At 38.6% G+C, this 12,863-nt stretch overlaps 1 pseudogene; it reads right to left on the bottom strand.

Moving 5' to 3' along the window:
- Positions 1-8,701: 8,701 nt before the first annotated feature.
- Positions 8,702-12,863, bottom strand: part of LOC137235076 (DNA repair endonuclease XPF-like) — a 28,964-nt pseudogene continuing 24,802 nt past the window's right edge.

The following is a 12,863-nucleotide window of genomic DNA, read 5'->3' as shown; positions in this document are numbered from 1 at the left end:
TCCCGGTTACCTAGAGGCTTGTAACTTAGCACATAGTTCGAGACCCGTTGACAATACAATCAACGGGAAACAAAATTCACCTAGGTGGCGCGCTAAGTGAGATAAATGTAAATCCTTGAAAAACGGGGGGAATCTTGCAGTCGATTTTCGAGTAACTTCCCGGTGAGCTGGAGATATGAAACTTGAGCCGTAGGTCAGAACCCGGTGACAACGCAATATTTTATCAAAAAAATTCCGCTTGGTGGCGCATGGATCGAAATATTAGCAAAATTAATTTAAATTTGGAAATTTTTCAATCCATTTTTAACTAACTTCCCGGTGACCTAGAGACTTGAAACTTGGCGCGCAGTTCGAGGCTTGGCGACAATACAATTTACGGAAAACAAAATTCCGCTAGGTAGCGCGCTAAGTGAGATAACTACAAATCCTAGAAAGACGAGGGGAGTTTTGCAATCGATTTTTGAGTAACTTCCCGGTGAGATGGAGATATGAAACTTGAGCCGTTAGTCAGAACTCGGTGACAATGCAATATTTTATCAAAAACATTCCGCTAGGTGGCGCAGGGATCTAGATATTAGGAAAATTTTTTTTAATTTTGGAATCTTTCAATCCATTAACTAACTAACATCCCGGTGACCTAGAAAATTGAAACTTGGCGCACAGTTCGAGGCTTGGTGACAATACAATTTACAAAAAACAAACTTCCGCTAGGTGGCGCGCTAAGTGAGATAACTACAAATCCTTGAAAAAAGATGGGAATCTAGCAATTTGAGCCGTATGTCAGAACCCGGTAACAATGCAATATTTTATCAAATAAAATTATGCTAGGTGGCGCAGGGATCGGGATATTAGGAAAATTTATTTTTTTTAATTTTGGAATTTTTCAATCCATTTTTAACTAACTTCCCGGTGACCTAGAGGCTTGAAACTTGGCGCACAGTTCGAGGCTTGGTGACAATACAATTTACAGAAAACCAAATCCCGCTAGGCGGCGCGCTAAGTGAGATAACTACAAATCCTTGAAAAAGGGGGGAATCTTGCAATCGATTTTTGAGTACCTTCCCGGTGAGCTGGAGTTATGAAACTTGAGCAGTAAGTCAGAACCGGGTGACAATCCAACATTTTATCAAAAAAATTCAGCTAGGTGGCGCATGAATCGGATTATTAGGAAAACTAATTTTAATTTGGGAATTTTTCAATCCATTTTTAACTAACTTCCCGGTTACTTAAAGACTTGTAACTTTGCACATAGTTCGAGGCCCGGTGGCAATATAATTTACTGAAAACATTCAAGGTTCGAAACGAGCTTAAAGCCAGAACAATAATTTTTTGTAATGATTACTGTTATTATAATTTTTCTATTAGTGAAAAATTTTATTTTGTTTTTGGAATAGTAAGTAGAAAATTGTTCAGACAACCTGCCATAGCTGCGCAGATAGATCCATTTCGAAGGGTGCTATGCCCTCAAATAGGCACGCTGCACTAATCATTTAGCTATACAGCGGTGGTTTGTTTGACTGACAAATTCTACTTCTATTCCTTCTTACCAACTATATTTATTCAGCGTTGCGCCATCTGTTGCAAGACACTGATAATGTTGGATTTGGTTATTGTCAATTACTTTGTTTGACATTTCCCAAGTGCTCATGGATTATTAACAATTGTTTTTGTTTTACGGCCTATTGATAAAGTCAATTATTTTTGAAATATTTTATTCTCTTTTTAAAAAAATTTTTTATATAAATATTGTTCTTTTTTGTTCACCCCACTACCACTATTTACATAATAGAATTTGTTAAAACATGATGTGACATACAACAGTATTTTATATATATATATAACAAGTAAGGAAGGTTAAGTTCGGGTGTAATAAGGGAAATATACCATGTAGGAAAATGAACCGAGGGAAACCCTGGAATGTGTTTGTATGACATGTGTATCAAATGAAAGGCATTAAAGAGTATTTTATGAGGGAGTGGGCCATAGTTCTATAGGTGGACGCCATTTAGGGATATCGCCATAAAGGTGGATCAGGTTGACTCTAGAATTTGTTTGTACGATATGGGTATCAAATGAAAGGTGTTAATGAGTATTTTAAAAGGGAGTAATCCTTAGTTCCATAGGTGGACGCCGTTTCGAGATATCTCCATAAAGGTGGACCAGGGGTGACCCTAGAATTTGTTTGTACAATATGGGTATCAAAAGAAAGGTGTTAATGAGTATTTTAAAAGGGAGTGATCCTTAGTTCCATAGGTGGACGCCGTTTCGAGATATCGCCATAAAGGTGGACCAGGGGTGACCGTAGAATTTGTTTGTACGATATGGGTATCAAATTAAAGGTATTAATGAGGGTTTTAAAAGGGAGTGGTGGTAGCTGTATAGGTGGTCGCCTTTTCGAGATATCGCCATAAAGGTGGACCATGGGTGACTCTAGAATGCGTTTGTACAGTATAGGTATCAAATGAAAGGTGTTGATGAGTATTTTAAAAGGGAGTGGGCCTTAGTTCTATTGGTGGACGCCGTTTCGAAATATCGCCATAAAGGTGGACCAGGGGTGACTCTCGAATGTGTTTGTACGATATGGGTATCAAATTAAAGGTATTAATGAGGGTTTTAAAAGGGAGTGATGGTAGTTGTATAGGTGGTCGCCTTTTCGAGATATCGCCATAAAGGTGGACCAGGAGTGACTCTAGAATGCGTTTGGACCAGGGGTGACTCTTGAATGTGTTTGTACGATATGGGTACCAAATTAAAGGTATTAATGAGGGTTTTAAAAGGGAGTGGTGGTAGTTGTATAGGTGGTCGCCTTTTCGAGATATCGCCATAAAGGTGGACCAGGGGTGACTCTAGAATATGTCTGTACAATATGGGTATCAAACGAAAGGTGTTAATGAGTATTTTAAAAGGGAGTGGGCCTTAGTTCTATAGGTGGAAGCCGTTTCGAAATATCGCCATAAAGGTGGACCAGGGGTGACTCTAGAATGTGTTTGTACGATATGGGTATCAAATAAAAGGCTTAATGAGTATTTTTAAAAGGGAGAGGGCCTTCGTTCTATAGGTGGTCGCCTTTTCGAGATATCGCCATAAAGGTGGACCAGGGGTGACTCTAGAATATGTTTGTACGATATGGGTATCAAATGAAAGGTGTTAATGAGTATTTTAAAACGGCGTGGGGCTTATTTCTATAAGTGGACGCCTTTTCGAGATATCGCCATAAAGGTGGACCAGGGGTGACTCTAGAATGTGTTTGTACGATATTGGTATCAAATTAAAGGTATTAATGAGAGTTTTAAAAGGGAGTGTTGGTAGTTGTATATGTGAAGTCGTTTTCCAGATATCGACCAAAATGTGGACTAGGGTGACCCAGAACATCATCTGTTGGATACCGCTAATTTATTTATATATGTAATACCTGCCAAGATTTCAAGTGTGTTTTATTTCGCCCTGCAGAACTTTTTCATTTTCTTCTACCTAATATGGTAGGTGTCACAACCATTTTACAAAGTTTTTTCTAAAGTTATATTTCGCGCCAATAAACCAATCCGATTACCATGTTTCATCCTTTTTTCGTATTTGGTATAGAATTATGGCATTTTTTTCATTTTTCGTAATTTTCGATATCGAAAAAGTGGGCGTGGTCATATTCGGATTTCGTTCATTTTTTATACCAAGATAAAGTGAGTTCAGATAAGTACGTGAACTAAGTTCAGTAAAGATATGTCGATTTTTGCTCAAGTTATGGTGTTAACGCCCATGCGGAAGGACAGAAAGACAACTGTGTATAAAAAATGGGCATGGTTTCAACCGATTTCGCCCATTTTCACAGAAAATAGTTAACGTCATAAAATCTATGCCACTACCAAATTTCAAAAGGATTGGGAAATTTTTGTTCGACTTATGGCATTAAAAGTATCCTAGACAAACTAAATGAAAAAGGGCGGAGCCACGCCCATTTTGAAATTTTGTTTATTTTTTGTATTTTGTTGCACCATATTATTACTAGAGTTGAATGTTGACATAATTTACTTTTCGTAAAGTTATTAAATTTTTTGTAAAAATTTTACTTTTAAAAAAATTTGTTTAAAAGTGGGCGTGGTCCTTCTCCGATTTTGCTAATTTTTATTAAGCGTACATATAGTAATAGGAGTAACGTTCCTGCCAAATTTCATCATGATATCTTCAACGACTGCCAAATTACAGCTTGCAAAACTTTTAAATTACTTTCTTTTAAAAGTGGGCGGTGCCTATTCTATTCTTCGTCATAAGTTCAACTCACCTACCAAGTTTCATCGCTTTATCTGTCTTTGGTAATGAATTATTGCACTTTTTCGGTTTTTCGAAATTTTCGATATCGAAAAAGTGGGCGTGGTTATAGTTCGATATCGTTCATTTTAAATAGCGATCTGAGATGAGTGCTCAGAAACCTACGTACCAAATTTCATCAAGATACCTCAAAATTTACTCAAGTTATCGTGTTTACGGACGGACGGTCGGACGGACGGACGGACGGAAATGGCTCAATCAAATTTTTTTTCGATCCTGATGATTTTGATATATGGAAGTCTATATCTATCTCGATTCCTTTATACCTGTACAACCAACCGTTATCCAATCAAACTTAATATACTCTGTGAGCTCTGCTCAACTGAGTATAAAAATGAATGTTTGTACGTATGTCATCGATGAACTAAAAAACTACGGGACCGATTATTATGAAAATTAGTATATATATATGTATTTTGCCACGGGGAAGGTTTGTATTATTAGTACTTTGATACCGGGTGACTAGGGTCTCGAGATATACGCCAAAACATGGACCCGGGTTACTCCAGGAAGTGTTTGTACAATATGTGTATCAAATGGAAGCTGTTTATGAGTACTTTGATACTGGGTATTTTTCGTACCGTGGGTGACTAGGGTCTCGAGATATAGGCCAAAACGTGGACCCGAGCACCCCTAGAATGTGTTTCTACAATATGGCTATCAAATGAAAGTTGTTGATAAGTGCTTTAGTACAGGGTAGTTTTCATACCGATTGGTGACTAGGGTCTCGAGATATAGGCAAAAACGTGGATCAGGGTAACAACAGGGTGTGTTTTTACATTGTGGGTATCAAATTGAAGCTGTTGATGTGTGCTTTACTAAAGATTATTTTTTATACCGCTGGGTGACTTGGGTCTCGAGATATATGTAGGCCAAAACGTGGACCCGTATACCCCGAGACAATTTTTATACAATATGGATATCAAATGAAAGCTGCAGATGAGTGCTTTACTAAAGGGTAGTTTTCATACCTATTGGTGACTAGGGTCTCGTGATATAAGAATGTGTGTGTAATATGGATATCAAATGAAAGCAGTTAATGAGTGCTTTAGTAAAGGGTACTTTCATAACCCTGGGTGACTAGGGTCTCGAGATATAGGCCAAAACGTGGACACGGGTACCACTAGAATATGTTTATAGAATATGGATAACAAATGAAAGCTGTTGATGAGTACTTTAGTAGAGGGTAATTTTCATACCTCTGCGTGACAAGGGTCTCGAGATATAGGCCAAAACGTGGGCCCTTGAAGGCCTAGATAGTATTTTTTCATTATGGGTATCAAATTGAAGCTGTTGATGAGTGTTTTAGTACAGGGTAATTTTCATACCTATTGGTGACTAGGGTCTCGAGATATAGGCCAAAACGGGGATCAGGGTAACAATAGGATGTGTTTTTAAAGTATGGATATCAAATTGAAGCTGTTGAAGTGTGCTTTAGTACAGAGTAAGTTTTATGCCGCTGGGTGACTAGGGTCTCGGTATATAGGCCAAAACGTGGACCCGGAAACACCTAGAATGAGTTTTTACATTATGGGTATCAAATTGAAGCTATTGGTGTGTGCTTTAGTACAGAAAGAATTTCACACCGCTGGGTGACTAGAGTCTCGAGATATAGGCCAAAACATGGACCCGGATACCCCTAGAATGTGTGTTTATTATGGATATCAAATGAAAGCTGTTGCTGAGAGCTTTAAAGTAATTTTCATTGTGATATTCGATTTAGTCGCATCAACCTGGCAAAACTGATTAATATGCATGCGAAGCCGAAATAAAGATATGAATTAATAATACCCACATACCTATTTACATACATCCTATTCGATTTGCCTGAAATTTGGGATATAAATTTGCCTATATTAGTATTTACAATGCCTTTTTCCGGGAAGTAGACTAGAGACGGACTGGGACTGTGATTAGGACTAGGACTGGGACTGAGACTGAGACCGAGACTCGGAGTGTGACTGGGACTGAGACTCGGAATGGGACTGGAACAAAATACATACCATCCTCTGGGACGGGCAATAACATATGAAGAAGAATGAGAAAAATATGAGAGAAGATAAAAGAGAGAAGGAGACTGAGAAAGAGATAGAATGAGGCGAAGATGGAGATAGATGAACCGAAAAATACGGAGGGAGGAGTGAATACAAAGATTAGGAAAAAGTGTAAAGGGGCGAGGGTAGAGTTAGACTGAAAAAGCTTATTAAAATTTATGCAGATAGACCAATGATATTGTAGGTTGACTCTAGGATTTGTTTGTACGATACCCATCAAACGAAAAGTGTTAATGAGTATTTTAAAAGGGAGTGTGCCTTAGTTCTATAGGTGGACGCCTTTTCGGAATATCGTTATAAAGGTGGACCACGGGTGACTCTAGAATGCTTTTGTACAATATGGGTATCAAATTAAAGGTGTTTATAAGTAGTTTAAAAGGGAATGGGCCTTAGTTCTATGGGTGGACGCCTTTTTGGGGATATCAACATAAACGTGGACCAGGGGTGACTCTAGAATTCGTTTGTACAATATGGATATCAAATGAAAAGTGTTAATGAGTATTTTAAAAGGGAGTGGGCCTTAGTTCTATAGGTGGACGCCTTTTCGAGATATCGCCATAAAGATGGACCACGGGTGACTCTAGAATTTTTTTGTACGATATGGGTATCAAATGAAAGGTGTTAATGAGTATTTTAAAAGGGAGTGGGCCTTAAATCTATAAGTGGGCGCCTTTTCGAGATATCGCCATAAACGTGAACCAGGGGTGACTCTAGAACGCGTTTGTACAATATGGGTATCAAACGAAAGGTGTTGATGAGTATTTTAAAACGGAGTGGGCCTTACTTAGTTCTATGGGTGGACGCCTTTTCGAGATATCGCCATAAAGGTGGACCAGGGCTGACTCTAGAATTTTTTTGTACGATATGGGTATCAAACGAAAGGTGATAATGAGTATTTTAAAAGGGAGTGGGCCTTAGTTCCATAGTTGGAGGCCTTGTCGAGATATCGCCATAAAGGTGGACCAGGGTGACTCTGTTATATGTTTGTACGATATGGGTATCAAATTAAAGGTATTAATGAGGGTTTTAAAAAGGAATGTTGGTAGTTGTATATGTGAAGGCGTTTTCGAGATATCGACCAAAATGTGGACCAGGGTGACCCAGAACTTCATCTGTCGGGTACCGCTAATTTATTTATATATGTAACTAGCAGACCCGTCAGACGTTGTTCTGCCCTAAATTTGGTCTATCTCCATAGATTTTAATAAACTTTTTCCGTCTAACTCTGCCCCTCCACCCTCCCCCTCCTCACTTTTTCTTAATCCTTTTATTCACTCCTCCCTCCGTCTTTTCGCTTCATCTATCTCTATTTTCTTCTCACTCTATCTCTTTCTCAGTCTCCTTCTCCTTCCGTCTTTTCTCTTCTCTAAAGTTTTTCCCATTCTTCTTCATCCCTAATTACCAGGCAAATCGAATAGGACGTATGTAAATAGTTATGTGGGTATTGTTAATTCATGTCTTTATTTCGGCTTCGCATGCACATTTATCAGTTTTGCCAGGTTAATGCGACTAAATCGAATATTACAGTGAAAATTACTTTAAAGCTCTCGGCAACAACTTTCATTTGATATCCATATTACACACACATTCTAGGGGTATCCGGGTCCAGGTTTTGCCCATATCTTGAGACCCTAGTCACCCAGCGGTATAAAAATTACTCTGTACTAAAGCACTCATCAACAGCTGCAATTTGATACCCATAAAACATATCCTAGTGTTACCCTGATGCACGTTTTGGCCTATATCTCGAGACCCTTCACAAATAGGTATGAAATCTACCCTGTACTAAAGCACTCATCAACAGTTTTCATTTGTTATCCATATTGTATAAACACTTTCTAGGGGTACCCGGGTCCACGTTTTGGCCTCAATTTCGAGACCCTAGTCACCAATAGGTATGAAAACTACCCTGTAATAAAGCACTCATCAACAGCTTTCATTCGTTATCGATATTCTATAAACACATTCGCGACCAAATGAATGATTGATCGAGATATGTAATACGCGACATGTGTTGCGTGTAGCAACGCGTAAGGCATAATGTCGGTAACACAGTGCATTGACAGTCAGAAATGGAGTGTAGAGATTTTGACTAGCAGATGTCGCTCTTCCATTTCCTGAATGAAAAAATGTCATTCATTTAACACGCGGCGGTGAGTACACTCATAGACTTGGTTATATTTTTATTAATTAATTGAGTTTCTTCTTTTCTTTCCAGATTTTCGCTTCATGGAAATATGTATAAACGGCTTTTTCGAATTATATATAGCATATTGGGATTATTTGTGCCATTCAATTCGACACGAAAATATGTTGGCTTTATATTACTCCCAAGAAAATATGTTTTTGCTTTCTATTGGTTTGGCAGAATAACGTTGCATTTGTGCACATTGATTGTATAAGCGTCCGGGATTTAGTGAACCAATTAAGTCGGAGATCGATTTACGTTCAACACAAATATCTGTGTGAGTATATAGTCGCCAATCGTGATAGTAACTTGTTGCACCTCCATGCCTCATTTATGTATTAAACATGGCAAATCAGAACGGAATTCACGCATATCTACGATAATTTGGCTGAAACAAAAGGTATGAGGCTCGCTTGACCGCCTGCTTCACGACTAGCCGCATTAGCCGCGTCCACGCCTTCAGTTTCTGCATAGGTTCTATACAACATGAAAGCTTCATCTGTTTTGCCATCTTGGTACTCTGGTATAACCATTACACGCTTCGTTTTAATAATCATTCTAAATGCTTGCTTCTCACGTCGCCAGCTAGTCAAATACGATTGTTCTTCTACGGTGTGCGCATGTAAAGGGAAGGATACATGCGTCCGATCTTTCGGAGCGCGCCGTTGACGCGCTTCGCATCTTTCCAATTGTCTTATTGCGGCCACATTACAATGATACATTATAACATACTGTGGTTGTATTTCATCGAGTATGCGATCGAGTGACATAGCACCCTCTCGTTCTGGTTTGAATGTTTGTATGCAGATTAGTGGTTGTTTACGTGCCGCCACAGCCGCAGTTATATCCAGGTGTTCTAGCTGTGGAAATGGCTCGAAACCGAAGTATCCATAATAGAGGTCTCCGTAGCCCCGCTTGCATTTGCATCGGCGCCAGCATAAGTTAAAGTTTCGTCAGCATCACTTAATTGTGTAATAGTTAGCATATAACTTTCTTGAAAATATTTTGCTGCAAGATCTTCATCACCATTAGCATCAGTCAACAGCTGCGTCAGCTCATCCATAGGGGTGCTTTGTTCTGAGTCCGAAGCTTCATTCTTTAGAACGTCATTCTCTTTCGTGTTTGGTTGAGTGCTATTCCCCTTTTGTGTGCTTGTGTTTTTGCCGCTGATAGTTTTCTCAAATTGCGTTAGTGCATTTACCATTTCCTTAACTTATAGCAATCAGCTAGTTTACCGATTGGTATCTCATGCTGCCTTGCAGCAAATAAGAGAAAGCGTTCACCACCTTGTGTGAGAAATAGACGCAATTGAAGGCAGGTACGTGTATCATGACAAAGTATTACGATTTTGGGTGGCACTTGCGCAGTCGGGACGTGAACGTTTCATATCGCCCGGTATTTCAACTTTGAGTATTTCAGCTAAAATTTCCATTTGGGATAGGGTTCATGTTCAAACTCACCTTGTGCATTGTAAACGCGCTCTCTGGTTAAATTGAATATTCGCTCAGCTGAATCTAAAAACGTCCAACCCGAATTACGAAGCGCATACTCTGTAGTGTGATAACGTTTGGTTAGTGCATACGCGGCCACTGCATCATGATATGTATTGGAAATCATAAGATTGCGTAAAATTTTCAAATCAGCTACTATCAATGTAGTCTGCGAATTCAATTGATGCCAAATACAATCCAGTTGCGCTTGCTGTATATTATGAAATTTTTTGTTATACAATTCTCTACTGTGATCTCTTCCAAATCTTCCGGTCTGTTTATACGCTTAATTTCACGCACTAACAATTCATTATATTAAGCAGATGTGTTTGTATTAGCGTCATGGGAACAACTCAATAGTTTGTGCCTCATGAGGCTTCAGTGATTGTTGTACAATAGCATGAAAACGCGTCCAAATAACTAATTGTTTTACAAACAGATTACGCATAGTGCACTCAATATGACTAAATCCACTTGTGAAAGCTTCGGCGCTGTTGGAAAATGCTTTATAAAACCAGTTTTATTACTCATACGATACGAGACGCAAAGCAAATGCTTCTTGACAGGATTCAATAATGGTGTGTGCGCGTAGCACAACGATGCCCGTTATTAGCTCACTGGGTGAACGACGCTTTAAAAGATCAACCCCTAGAATTCGTGTGCCTATGAATTGAATGCCGTCTTCCAAGTAAACGCGTTCTCTGTCCGTAACTGTGTACGCTACTTCATGTACATATTTCTGTTCCAATTTAGATTTATAGCAATATATCCCAATCTGAACAATTCATTACAAGCACTAAATTGCCTGGATCGCTGTACACTTTTAATATATTTGTAAGTACGCTATCGTAGTGCAAACCCTTTGCGCAAACTAGCAACCCATCAGAGTTCACCATATCCAAAAAAAAAATCAGCTGTTCATACTCGAGCCTTTGTACATATATCCTTATGTTGGAGGTATTCTTCAGCGGTCATGATATTTGCTAAAGTTTCATCATCGTCTTGAAATCCAGATTCCTCTTGATTTGTAATGTTGTAAGATTTGCTAACCTTTTTTATTACACCGGCAATTTTGAACTCATGCTGACAGTTTGTATTAGATTAAAGATACAAAAATATAATTAAGTAGAACTAATGCAAAATTTTGTGATGAAACTTGACAACTTGAAATGGGCCTAATATAAAGGAAGTAAAATGAGGTAACTGGAAGTGTTTACGTTCTAAAGAGCAATTTGGTTTCTATTTTAATCCAAAATCTTGCACATAATGGAGCGCTGTCGAAAACAAGTTCCACGACTGAATTTACATTGCTCAACCGAACTCAATAACTTAATCGTCAGCTTTCTATCGTCAAGCGATCTTTCAACACTTTTCTATATGCCACCGCTTTGGCATACGTCATACGAAGGCGAAACTTTGGGCACTTAAAAACGGCTTGCTATACCGGCAAAACGCTCATAACCATTGACAATTAATAAGGTGCTGTTGCAAGTTGTGCTGCTAAACATTCTTTATGTCTATGTGCCGACCAGGACAACGCGCGCTAGAACCGGAGGTAGCGGGTGTCGATAGAGCCAAGTCTGTCATATATTTGCCGGTGGATATCACACAAAGGAAGCGTAGGTGTGTATAAAATTACATCTTGGAGGTACTGAAGGCTTATTAATATAATTATATTCTTTTTTTCTGAGGGAAGATTGTGTAATCAACATGGCTAACTCATACAACTCTTTCGCTATTGCCCGACGATGGCAACGTACCAACGTCAGAAGCTGCAGCGCTGCATTATGAAATACAAGGAGCGGTTGAAGAGGGACGCTATTATATGGATATCGTTCAGGTGAGTAGTAAATGACGATTCGAAATCTCTCGCGGTAATGAGCCATAATGTTGGTCAGATACGCCATCATCTCGTTGCAAAGATCCTGAGCCAGATTAATTTGTTGATTTCTTGCCTTTTACATGCTCTCTACGCATAACTTTTTTCTAAAAATTAGAAAATAACCATGAATTTAAATAAAATGGCCCAAGTCGGGCATGCTTCAAATTGACCTCAAGTTGTTAAGTTACCCGAGATGGGTGCAGTTTTTCTTCTTTTCAAAAATTCTTTATCCCGATTTACTGAAAGAATAAACGAAGTCAGCGATGCCAAATTCTTTAGTAGGCTCCAGGGGTTTAGCTACTCTCTTGAAATGATTCCCAAAGCATACTTAAGTTGAAGATAGATGTACGTATGAGTAGGGTTTGAAAATGCATTTTATTTGCTTAACTATAAAATAGCGTCTGAAATGTTGATTTTGATGCTTAATACTTCAACATCCAAGTCTCCCGGTTCTAGTATGTTCCAAATAGTTTGCGAAATTTCTTTGGTTGGAATGGAATGCACATAAAGGATAGTGTGCAGAAATCTGAGTTAATACCCTTTTGTGTTAGTCACTTTATTTTAGTTTAATGTTCCGCTTTTAATTGTCTTATGTGGAAAATATTAGGATATTCAAATTGGGATTTAAGTTATTCGGACCTGTTCTCCGGAATCGAAAGTATTTAGCCCATTAAGCACAGATCATTACATTATTTTCCCCACAAATAAGTTTTATTAAATTATTCATTTTATTTGGAAGATTTATTACAACGTTTTGCTGGACTATTTGTTTATTTAGTATAATAAATCTCAATTTGAAAACTCCTATCAAGAATTGTCCCACCCAAGCAAAGCGATTCCGGTCGAAAGCAAGCCGACGTGTTCTCAATTTCGATCGATCGATTCTTTAGCGTTTGTTATGCAAAATTGCAATTGTCTTGTTGCCT

The sequence above is a fragment of the Eurosta solidaginis genome, chromosome X, assembly GCF_040869045.1.
Source record: "Eurosta solidaginis isolate ZX-2024a chromosome X, ASM4086904v1, whole genome shotgun sequence".
In the NCBI taxonomy this organism is placed as follows: Eukaryota; Metazoa; Arthropoda; class Insecta; order Diptera; family Tephritidae; genus Eurosta; species Eurosta solidaginis.
The sequence above is the reverse complement of the archived record's forward strand: the minus strand, read 5'-3'. Positions and strand labels throughout refer to the sequence as shown.